The sequence below is a fragment of the Pinus tabuliformis genome, chromosome 2_1 (assembly GCF_031772625.1).
Source record: "Pinus tabuliformis cultivar Carrire ecotype Pingquan chromosome 2_1, CPIR1, whole genome shotgun sequence".
Classification (NCBI taxonomy): Eukaryota; Viridiplantae; Streptophyta; class Pinopsida; order Pinales; family Pinaceae; genus Pinus; species Pinus tabuliformis.
Window position 1 is genome coordinate 251609541 of NC_142299.1, and position 13404 is coordinate 251622944.

Sequence of the window (13404 nt, forward strand, 5' to 3'; positions counted from 1 at the left end):
ACTCATAAGTATCGATCCTTGCCTTATAATTTTTGTTTTTCTTTTAATATGCATAAATAACTTTTAGAAACAAGGGACATCTTGGAGCTGATATGCACTTTGATAAATACTTTTATGCATGAATTTGAATCATTTGGATTATTTTTACATTAAACTTATTTATTTTTATTTTTATTTTATTTTTATTTTTTATTTTTAATTAGTTTGATTAACACCATTGTAATTATTTTAAATTTCATTATTTTCATTATTAATTGAAGAAAAGGAAAACATGATTGAACTTAAAGTAGAAGTTAACTACCTTATCACTTTTAACTTTTGGAAAGAACAATAATAAAACTACACTTGTCACTGACAATATTGAACTTCCCATTTTATGTAAATAACAATGGTGATATAGTGGTAATAATCCTCTCAATCCAACCGTTGGTGAGAAATCTACTTATTTTAAATATCATCGATAACGTAATAGACAAAACATAAGTAGTGCATAACAAAACAAAAACCATGCATAACACTACTAGATAAAATTAGCCTTACATATTGGTGACAATATTATACTTCTAATTAGTGTGAACAACACTTGATTTTCTAGTTTATTAGAATAACAATAGTTGATCTTTGCAGTAATGATGGAATGGCAATGTTCAACTTCAAGTTTTCTCTTTGATTTGTTTTGCACCTGGGATGAGATTTCATTATGCATAGTTTTCTCCAAATTTCACACACCTTTAATCAATTAATTACCAGGTTTGTTGCTTATTTTTGTGTTGTGTGAAGAACTTTCATTATACATAGAGATTTAACTGTGCATAGAGCTTTATGTGGTAAGCTTTCATTGTTCAGAGATTTTTGTGCAGAAAGATTTCACTATGCAAAGGGATTTTATTGTGCGGAGTGTTTTGTGAAGAGAAATTTCATTGTGCAGAAAATTTTCATTATGTAGAGTACCCAACCTTTAATCAATTAATTATTAGTAGAGCTTTGTATGGAGAGATTTCATTATGAAGAGAGTTATGTGCGAAGATATTTCTTTGTGCGAAGCTCTGTGCAGAGAATTTTCATTGTGTGGAGAGTTCTGTGCAGAGAGATTTCATTGTGTGGGGTTTTATCCACACTCCCTTTTCATTGCACATAGAGTTTTGTCTAAAGAGATTTCACTATGCGAAGAGATTTCACTATGAAAATATCTTTCATTGTGCGGAGAGTTTTGCGTGGAGGGATTTCATTGTGCAGAAAACTTTCATTATGTGGAGTACACAACCTTTAATCAATTAATTAGTGATAGAGCTTTGTGCAGAGCTTTATCTAGATAACTTTCATTGTGTGGAGTTTTCTCCGTACTCTACACAATCTTTAATCAATTAATTAACAGTAGAGGCAAGGACTATGCTACAGTGCAACCATTCTCCTTGTTTCTTTTGAAAACATAATCATGAAATTTGTTTAAGTCTAGACTCAAGGCCAATTATTGCATACTAACTAAAGAGGAAGGGGTTCTCTATTATTAAGAAAAAAAATTTAAATACTTCAAATAATGACCCAATGGAACAAAAGTGAAAGGGGTCCTCTTCAGGGTATGGTGAGAAAGCACTAAGCCACTCGGAGGAGAGTGTAGATATACTAAGTAGGAGTGATGTAAAAGTTAAATTTTCATGCCAAGCAATGAGTCATATGGAGGAGAGTGTAGATACACTAAGTGGGAATTATCTAAAAATTATTTTTCCATGTTTCTAATTGTTTACACACAACTTATTTTGAGGATTTATTTGGATCATAATTATGACATATTATTTTTATACCATGTCATTAAATATAAAAAATTGTAATTAGTTTTTGAGTGGAATGAGTGATTTGATTTTCTAATTAATGGACTTTTTTTATTCTCATGAGAAATGTGAAAATAATATTTAAATTCAATATATATTCACTTAAAATATTTTTTTTTGCTTTTCCTCTTTTGAAAAAATTAACAATGGAGATTTCTTATGATCAAGAAAGAATCAACTCAATGGTGAAGCTTTAGAGCATTCTTTGTTTAATGGCTTGCAGCATAGATAAGCCTTTTCTTGGCTATTTTAGAATCTCCACTAATAGGATATTCCTTATGTTAGGTCCCTATAATACTAGTGGTTACCCCATTACTATTGTAGTTTTATCCCTTATTAATATTGTTGTGCCCCTATTGTCCCATATTGTTATTACTGTGCCCAATAATATCCATCTATTGTTATTTTAGTGCCTTTATATTATTATTGTTAGGTTGGCTAGGTTATATTGTGACTCCTTAGACTCCTATATATAGAAAGGAGGTTTCGTCATTTGAATCATCAAAGAATCATTCATTTGTGTAATGTAAAGGAGGTTTCCCCCTCGAAGAGGCTGAATTCTAAGGCGTTGATCTATCCTTTATATCTTTTTGTGAGCTGGTTTCATAACATTTGGTATCAGAGCTTTGGATTCTAGGGTTTCGCTGCTCCAAATAGGTCATCGTGGCATTTTCGCTATAAATTTTTTCTGCGACATTTTAGAATAAAAAAGAAAACCCATTTGAGACGAAATTGCACTGAACCTCGGGTCCGAATCTTAGAGCTTTTCGTGCTATATTTGTGGAGATATGATCTGAGGAAGTTGGTCTTTTTGTAGACTCCTGAATTACATTACAAACAGGTGACCTGGGGAAAATCATCATAACTTTCTCTCTGAGCATCAGATTGAAATTTCGTCATAAGGTGCAGAAAGAGGATAGACTGTAGTTTCATGTATATATTTTATAGAGCCAAAGGTTGAAACAGGGACACGTGGCACGTCGTACAAGTTTGCTCTATTGAACTAGTCTATAATCAGGTCACTGTGGGAGATTTGGCATAACTCTTCCTTGGAGAGTCTAATTGGGATCAGACTAGTGGCATTGGAAAGAGGACACAGAGGGTTAATATAGGTTAAAATTTTAGAATTGGATGATTTGAAATTACAGAGATACATCAGAGGCAATATCGAGCTCCTACAAAGTGAAAAAAGGTGTGTAGATTTTTTTAAATTTTTTCTTAAGCTTGGTTTGAAAAATTAATTTGAAGGAATTCAAAGGGCATAGTAGAGCATTATTATCGGTAACTGATGCCCCGAGGAAAGAAAATGCAAACACTTAGTAAGCAACCTGAAAGCTCTAGCATGACTCATGAAGAAGAGGAAGAAATGCTACATGATATATCAAAACTATAAGACCAAGTGCAACAAATGCCACTCTCACAAAAGCTAACAGAAGCTAAGATAAATGGAATGGAGTCTAAGATAAAGGGTGTGGAAGCTAAGATTGACAATTTGAAGATAGATTTGAAGACAGATTTGACAAATTTTCTACAAGAAATACTTACTAATGGTGAAAGGGTAGTAAAGGAAACTCATGATGCGAACAAAAGAAACGTTAATCATGATTTCATAGACTCTAATGTTGGATCGAAGACCCACCATATTCCAAAAATCAATATGAGGAAGTTTGATGGCAAGGATCCAGAAACATGGATATTACAGATGGAGCAATTTTTCGATCTCAATAATGTGCAAAACACACAAAAGTTACGTATTGAAAATTTATATTTGGAACCAAATTAGTTTGTATGGTATCAATGGCTTTGCTCTCGTAAACAAATTATCACTTGGGCAATTTTTACAGAAGAATTTACAGCACATTATGAGGATACAAAAAGCAACACTTTTTTTAGCCAATTGATAAGTCTCAAACAAAAGGGTTCAATAATGGAGCACATTGAGGAGTTCCAAAAATTGAACATAAGGGTAAAAAATATTCCAGAGGAGCATAGGATTTATGTGTTCATAGGGACTTTAAAGGATAATATCCAATATGATGTTCGCCTTTGGGAACCCGATTCATTAGAGAAGGCACTCAGGTTAGCAAGAAAAATGGAAAACAAAATTATGGCAATCGGGAAGCATACCACTCACAACTATAAAGATGGAAGTGTTGTTGCCCCTAGTCTTCCACAACCTAAAGGTTGACACCACAATAATTGGAAGAAAAAAGAGCAAAAGGGCTTTGTTACAGTTGTGATAGAAAATACACTAAAGGTCATAAGTGTGCTGAGAATAAGTGCGCGACCCTCGCTAATGGGAAGACATTTCAAGGTAAAAACGGATCATGATAGCCTTAAATACTTTTTAGAACAAAGATTATCCTTTGAAGAGCAACAAAAGTGGGTCACAAAGATGTTGGGTTATGACTTTGAAATCATCTACAAAAAAGGGAAGCAAAATGTGGTGGCAGATGCACTCTCAAGAAAGGATGAGGATGTAGAAGCATTGTTGTGCGCCATTTCTATTATCCAACCAGATTGGATAAATGAAGCAAGGGAGGAATGGAAGAATGATGAAGAAGTGTGGGCACTTATTCGAAAGTTACAACAAGGTTCTAGTACATCTGATACATTTAGCTAGCAAAATGATTCATTATGGTACAAAGATCGCTTATACCTCTGTAAGAATTCCCAACTCAAACAAAAGATTCTTATGGAATTGCACACTTCTCCCTTAGGAGGGCACTCAGGATTTTTAAAAACTTACCTCAGGGTTAAGAAGGAATTTTTTTGGGATGGCCTTAATTTGGATATTCAAAAGTTTGTGGCAGAATGTTTGGTTTGCCAACAAAATAAAGTTGAAACAATTAAGACCCTGGGTCTATTACAACCTTTATCCATTCCAAGCCAACGTTGGGAGGAGGTTTCAATGGATTTTATCACATGTTTACCCAAGTCTGAGGGAAAGAGTGTCATCATGGTGGTAGTTGACAGACTTACCAAGTATGCACACTTTTGTGCATTATCACATCCATTTAAATCCAGTACAGTTTCTACTGCATTTATGGAAACAATTCAAAAGCTACATGGAAACCCAAAGATTATTGTAAGTGACAGAGATCCCATTTTCACTGGAAATTTTTGGACAGAATTATTTTCTTGTCTCGATACTCAATTAGCTCATAGCTCATCTTATCATCCTCAATCTAATGGGGAAACTGAGATAGTAAACAAATGTTTGGAAGGATATCTTCGTTGCTTTGTATCTAATAAATAGACACAATGGGTCAAATGGTTGCCTCTGGCTGAATGGTGGAATAACACTTCCTTCCATACAACAACAAAAATGACCCCATTTATGGCACTTTATGGATATCAGCCACCATCCATCACATCATATTTAAGAGAAAATTCTAAGGTTCAAGCAGTGGAACATCACATCGAGCATCAACAACAAGTCCTCCAACTCTTAAAGGATAACCTTATGTTGGCGCAGAATAGAATGAAACAACAGGCAGATCAACATCGTAGTGAAAGAATTTTTGATGTAGGTGATTGGGTATTCCTATGGCTACAACCATAAAAACAAATGTCCCTCAAGCAAGCTAAGAAGAATAATAAATTATCACCAAAGTATTATGGTCCGTACAAGGTGTTGCAAAAGATTGGTACTATGGCATATAAATTGGAGCTTCCTGTAGCTTCTCAAGTGCACCCAGTTTTCCATGTTTCATGTTTAAAGAAGGTTATAGGCGACAAGCTCCCAGTTCAAACAATATTGCTAGAACTTGACGAGGAAGGAAAAATTATATTGGAACCGAAATCAGTCACAGAAACAAAAACTCGACAGCTACGAAATGGATCAATTTCGAAGTATCTCATCAAGTGGAAGAACTTATCTACTGAAGATTCCACATGGGAGGATGAGAATTTTATAAAAAAGCATCCAGAACTACTCAAGCATTAAGGGCAACACTTTTTTGAAGGAGAGGGGCATGTTAGGTCCCTATAATACTAGTGATTACCCCATTACTATTGTAGTTGTATCCCTTATTAATATTGGTGTGCCCCTATTTGCCCCATATTGTTATTACTGTGCCCCATAGAATCCCTCTATTGTTATTTTTGTGCCTTTATACTATTATTGTTAGGTTGGCTGGGTTATATTGTGACTCCTTAGACTCCTATGTATAGAAAGGAGGTTTTGTCATTTGAATCATCAAAGAATCATTCATTTGTGTAATGTAAAGGAGGTTGCCCCCTCGAAGAGGCTGAATTCTAAGGCGTTGATCTATCTTTTCTATATTTTTGTGAGCTGGTTTCATAACACCTTATGTATCCCATAAGTGTAAAATGACCCTGTTAGATTTGCTTTTATCCAAATAGTTACTAGAAATTGCACCAAATGTTGCAAAGGAAATGTAGTAAGTCAATAGCATATAAAAGAAGAGTGTAGATGAAGGAAGATGTGATATGTAATGTGATCTAAAGGTGCACAAACTTCACTCTAAAAGAACTATCAACAATATGCCTAGTTGTGAAAATCAACAATATGCCTAGCTATGAAGTATATATATGTGCTCTAATGTGAAATAAGAATTTAGTTGGAGGATATGAGCAAGTATGTTTTAGGCTTTAGAACTTAACAATAATTTTTTGTATGTTTCGACCTAGAAGTATATATGTGTGTATGCATGTGTGAGTGATCTTATTGCTCAACTTATTTATTTCCTTTATTTCTCAACTTATTTATCACAATATTTTCTGTCACTGACCCATCTAATTATATCAAGTAGTTATAATTTAGTATGTTTATTTATCAAAATGATGCCGAGTTTATGTTAGGATATTCAACCATGGTATTGTGTTTAATTCACAAAGCGAATTCATGAGGTGATGGTCATATACTAATAAATAATTGTTGAGAATTAATGTTGTTGAATTAAATAAGAAATAGAATAAACCTAGTCTATGCATAGGGTTCAACTCCATGCACTTTCAAACCAGTACCAAAAATCGATGCATTGGGTCAAAAGAACCTATCTCTCATGTGGAAATTCAATCACTCTCTAGGAAGAAATATCACCCACCCACTTTCCTGATGGGCACAACTTAGCGTGCAAGGATTCTATTTCAAATCAAGATTGTATGGTGAAAACCACATAGTCTAACTTAATGTGTATATGCTCATAATTCAAAAGCATGGTGGATCCAACCAAGCTCCAACCAATGCCTTTTCTAGTTTCACCAATCGGGTAACACTTATTTTCTTCTCCTTCCTCTCGGTTTTAGATTACATATTCATAGCCACACACAAAAATATTGAAATGATTTATGACAACCACGGGGAATCCCTTCTTAAGACATGGAAAACACCCCATATCATTCAAAATCTATCTCCTTGATCAGTCAATGGAGTATTCTAGTGCATGAAACATAATTATAACATCATACAATCCAATTTTTTCAAGAAAATAAAACTTCAATCATGTCAAAACAACATTCAACAATAGGAAAGACAAAAAATAAGGAAATTTCCCCTTCTCTTTCTTTTGGTAGTTAAAATAACATCATAATTTTTACTTCTGACTTCACTGCACATAGCAACCATATGCTATTAACCTTCCATAATATTCTCCAATGGACATCTTCAAACCTCACCGGTCTCAAACTTGTAAGATAATTATGGGAATCTATAAGTGAAAAATACCAAGAACTGAACAATGTCGCTACAGTGCCAGCCTAGAACACAAAATGTGGGCACTAAATAGGATGCAGTCTTAAATGGACCACAAAGAAAAGTTAAGTCCGTAGTCCATGGTTTATGGAAAACAATTATGAAGTAATCCTCAAGACTCCTTTCATGGTTTCAAAACCAGAGATAGACCTATCACAGCACTATTATCAAGAGCCTTGTTGTCTACTTCCCCGAAAAGAGTTATCAAAGACTTTGGCCTCCATTCATGCTAGACAAGCGCAACAATATTTCCATGGTTATTCAAGCGTGCCTTTACAGTTTTAAAGGGATCGAAAGCATGTTGAGTACCCATGGTGAAAGTATTCTCATTACTTGAAATGTTATGGGAAATCTCAGCTCCAACTGCAGTCTTTGTCAGAGGGCTCACAATGTGCAAGTAACATGCCTTCAATGTACCACCTTTGTCCACTAAATTAAAAGAATAAGTGAAATATGGTTTCACAAAGTTTAGGAATACATTGTTTTTCATAAAATTTCTTGATGCAGTATCAAAAGAGAACTTGCCCCCAAGAGAAAAACCTTCATTCCATATGACTACAAAAGTCTCCACAATAAGAGCTATTGTTAAGCTTATGCTTGTACTAATTCCTACATAATAGTGAAGGTATTGAAGCTCAACCTTGCCAGATTTCTGGTCTGGGATATTGAAGCTAAGAATGGCTTATAATCTTGGTGTGGGCTCTTCTATTGTCACAGTTGCAAATAAATTGGATCTTGTGTCCACATTAATATTAGTTGTAACATTTTTATTCTTCAACTGTGTCAATAGATCCCAAAGAAAAATCTCCACTTTCTTGGTACGAGTGGATGTAAACGCCAATTTGATGGGAGTGTAGGTGGTTAGACTAAGATTTTGGTCAATGAGGAAATCCTTATAAAGTAGATCTCGAATTTTCTTGCCAATGTCAGAGAAAAAACCACTTCCCTTCACCATTGTTGCAAGTCCACAAACTAAATAGATCATTAGGTTTTTGAAATGAGACAACAGACGGAGAATGGAATATACAAAATGAAGAACATAAACCTCCAAAACCCGAGCATATGCTTTCAGGAATATTCTTCTTCAAATCTGAAAAGTTGACATTGATTTTTTGGAGATGTTTTTGTCCAGCTATCACGGTCGCTGGTTCTTATATGGTTTGTGATGGTCCTCGAAATTACACACAATTTAAGGCCCATATAACCTTTATTAGGCACATGAAGACTATATTAAACATCTCCTTATATGCTTAATAATGTTTTTTTATATTTAATATGTTCATTAGAAAGGTTTAGAGATGATTTCATATTTGTGCTTAATATTATTTATTTTTGTAGAATATTGTGAGAATATTGGGCAGATTAAGAATATTTGGAGGAGGAGATAATTTAGGGACTTGATACCTACTATAGGAGGATAAATATTGGATAATAAATCAACAATATATTCAAAAAATAATTCCAAAAATTCTGCAGCTCCAATAATTGAGAAAATCTAGGAATGTGTTCCCTGTCATTTAATGTAGATTCCTGTGTTGGGAACTAGATCCATTATTTGAGGGATTTTGGAGGGGAAATCTTCCTCCTTTCAAGGAGAATGGTTACTCATCATCTTGTATAAGTACCAATTCGAATTTTCCTCTAGGGGTTGGTTTTTCTTAGTCTTCTTGTGGAGAGAACTTGTAGTTTTGCAGCTCCACTTTCATTTTTGGCAAGGAAGGGATTGTATTGATGGAAGTAATGAATATTGGTGCCATTTTTAGATTCTAAATCTTGGTCTCCTTCATAGGACTCTGATTTTCCTTAGTATTGGCCATCCCAGGAGCCTCGGATCCCTTTTGTATTATTTACTTTTCTTCTTTTCACTTTTTATTCACATGCATCTCTTGTTCTTCTTTTTCCTCTTTTTGCATTTAGTATTGATGATTTCTTGTTGTAGGTTTGGGTTAAATGATTGCAGTAAGTTATTTTACAGGATAAAAAGCATGCTTTCATCATTGGAACAACTTTGGAGGTTCATATTAATCACTAAGCTACTTGGATTAGTTTTCTTATTCCCAAATGTAAATTTTTGGAAGTCCCTTGTGGAAAATAGTAGTAATTTTCTAATATTTTTTAGAACATGCTAATGAGCTTAAATTGAGTTGATTCCAATTGAACTAGATCATAAAAATTCAAACTAATAAAAGAATTTACCCCATTTTATTTTCACTTGATTAGGTTAGGCATTTGATAGATTAATTAGCTCACTAGTTCTCGAATTTCTAGATTTTAGACTAGTAATTTTCTGCTATTTTTTTGCATATGTTAACAAGGAAAGTTTTGAGTGATTCCACTTGAAATGGAGACCTAAGACATGTTATTAGATAAAAATAATTGTCCCATCCAATTTGGATTTGATTTTCTTGGTCATTCGGTGAATTATATCTTCTTGTAGAAAATCTAGCAACTTCCTGTAGCACCTTGTAACTTCCTATAGCAACATTTGTAACTTCGTGTAGCACTCTTTTAGCACGTATATAATTACCCAAATTTTCTCTAAAAGCTTGGATTTTGTCTCTTAGGATTGAAACATGCCCTCTAGGCTCTAAATCAATGGTTGAGGAAGAATACACACCAATTAGGACACGCCTTTTTACAATGTAGATTAGACCTATTTATTTGAATTCATGCTCTTAGGATTTCAATTACAATTTGTTGTTCTTGCCTAGGATTAATTTCTTTTAAAATTAACATTTCCATTTATGTAATTAGTTTAGGATATGATTTCATTACATTCACTCCATTACATCATGGCTGTGAACAAAGGACACACTGTATGATGCACATATAGTGCTGATACCTCTTAAGTTTGTATGAGCCCCAGGTTGATAATTAAAGTTGGTAGCCTTGGGAGTTGCATCATTTTTGTTACAATACTGAGGCTCATCAATTTTTGGCACCATTTCCAGGGATGTGTCAAAGTATGCATTATTTTCTTCCCTGGTTGATTGATTTCTTTTTACTTTTTTAAAATACAAAAAAAAAAATCATTAGGCATCTTTCATTTCAGAAACATAAAAGTTCATTACATTAGTGTTTTCATTCAATAATAAAAACAAAAAAAATCTCCAACACCAAACCCCCCCAGCCATTTGATCACGTGGTGCCATAAGAGCCAAACCACCATCCAATTTTGTGGGTATAAGAAGAAGAAGTGGCAGAGAAGGTAGAAGTAATAGATGGAGATGATGCCAATGAAGAAGATCCTCTTGGATTTCCCATTCAAGATACTGATTTTAGTGTGCATATGAAGAACATCCCTACATACTTCCTTCCCAACTTCCATTGTATGAGGTCAAAGGACCCATAAATATTTCTCTTTGAATTTGGAATTGTTTGTAGATCTTATGGTTACTTATTAATCTCTCAAAATTTGAGATTGTTTCCGACAACATTGAAGGATAGAGTTGTTAAATGGTTCATGAGTTTAGGGACTAATTCAATAAATCTTGGATATTTCTAGAAAATTATAAATATCGTGATCTTAAATAAGAAATCTTTAGAATGAACAAAAAGAAGATGAGAGCCTTGAGGATCTAATAGAGAGGTTCATGTATAATGTTAAGAGGGAAAAATTCCATCATTTAGGATCTAACACACTAAAAATCCTCTTACTAAAAACAATTAGGGATGAGTGGATTAATCTCCTTGATCTCATGAGAAGAGGTGATGTATACCAATTATCATTTTAAGAAATTTATGAAACATGCAAACACATATAAAGAGGAAGGGAAAGAGTAAGTAAATCAACATCAAGATCGGCAAGTCAAGCTAAACTTGGGAATTTGTTTGATGGAAAAAAAAAAATTCTTAGCAATCTAAGTGAACAAGCAGAAATTTTAAGAATAGAAAATGAGAAAAATGAAGATGTTGATATTTGTGTTGTCCCTACAGAATCACATTTTGCTAAATATTGCCCCATCATTACCAAGGTTGAAGGAAGTTTATGAAGAGGACAGTGGAGAAAGTCAATCACCAAAGCAACTATGTTATGTAGCTCCAAGAGGACCATGGCATCCTAGTCAACCTAGTATGATGCAGGATTGTAATTCACAATTTCAAGGTTATGCACATCCAACTCAAAGTAATTGGAACACACCCTTTCCATGGAAACCTTGGCCATCTCAACCCCAAAAACAATATTGGAAACAAGGTTGGCAAGGAACTTATGGGAGAAATCCACAATATCCTCAATATTTTCCTCAATATACTACATACCCAAATTCATGTTATCCCTATCATCCACCTCCACCACAACCACAACCCCAACCACATCCATCTCAAATATCTACTTCTACTTAACTACCTATACCACCATTTCAAAATCCACACAATGAAGTAGCTCAACCCACTTACAACACTGAGGTACACCACTTCCAAATATATCCTCTTGATCTAAATGGTATTCATCTTAGCTCAAGAATAGTATTGCAAAAAATAGATTCTCTTGATGCCATTGAAGGACAACATTCAGAAAAAGAAGATTCAAATTAGAAGACCAAAGGATCATGGGTTGTATTTGATGGAGAGAAGATATCAGAATCATAGATTGATGGAGTTACATCATGTTCACCATTAGATCCTTTATGTGTTCAAGAGAATAATTAGAAAAAATACGAAGATATGAATTTCATGGAAGAAGAAGACATCCAAGATGATCTAAATCAGCGAGTGGACACATCACAACTATATTGAAATATGGTTCCAAATTTTTTTAAATTGCAACAACGAACTCTTCTTCAACAATTCCTAATCTCATATTAGTCAAAGCATTTGGACTCTTACATTCAGGTACATTGTTATAGACATATTTGGGCACATCAACCCCAAACTCATATGTCGATGATATTAGGGCTCATCAACCCCTAAAAGATTTGTTTTATACCTTAAAGAAGCTTAGTCATTTGAATGCCTCATTCCCCAAAAGTTCCATCTCAAAAATCATCCAGAAAATGTCTAAACTGAACCATATTTGAAAGCCCTGTGTTAGGGTGAGATGCATCTCACCTGCTACACTGTCTAAGTGAGATGCATCATAGTTTGGCCCTTTAGTAAGTGCGATGGGCGAGGTTGGACAAAATTCCGAGACAGTTTGTTAGTTGGTTGCTCATGGAATCTTCTAGAAACTTCTCCTGTGCCACTTGCCTCTCTGAATTCTCCCAAGGATGACTAAGGGAACTAGTAAACCATCTCCAATTCCCCTCTCTTGTGGAACTAATTTCAACAAATGGAATGGCATTCATCATCCCCATTGATGACTCAACCTCTTACAATCATCTATAAAAGGATCTCCCATCCAAGAGATCAGAAGGCTGAATTGTTGTGAATTGTAAGGAAGTGCTGCTAGTTTCAGTATTGAGGAGAGAGCATTGCATTATTGTTGGTGTGTTCTTGCTAATTCATGAGGTGAAGAAGGATTGAAGTTGGGAGGATGGCACTGGATCAAACAACTGGGTTGTAATTCTCCTTATTATCAATAAAGTTCTTCGATATTTTTCCAAATTGATTGTGTTAACTGTAAATGCTCTCATATGTTCATTATATCTCTGATTCTATAATGTTTATGTTGAGATAGATCACGATGCTTTGATAGTTCTTTTTTGCTGTAATTGTGCAAGTACTCTCCAAGCATGTTAAGTATGGGGAGAAGTTACGGGATCAGTCAAAGGAGATCAAGATCAAGCGAGGATCAAGCAAAAGTTCTAGGTTGGTCCTCTACAATATTTCTCTTATCTATCACTCATAGGAAAGATCATTGAATTGCTTTAAACTGTTGTTTCTAGTTTAGCTACCAAACCTAGAGGGTTATTCGTT

The 13404-nt window shown here is 34.4% G+C and overlaps 1 pseudogene; it reads right to left on the minus strand.

The window, feature by feature from the left end:
• Positions 1 to 7672: 7672 nt before the first annotated feature.
• LOC149199642 (mitochondrial outer membrane protein porin of 36 kDa pseudogene) lies at positions 7673 to 8503 on the minus strand (annotated as a pseudogene).
• Between the last annotated feature and the right edge of the window lie 4901 nt (positions 8504 to 13404).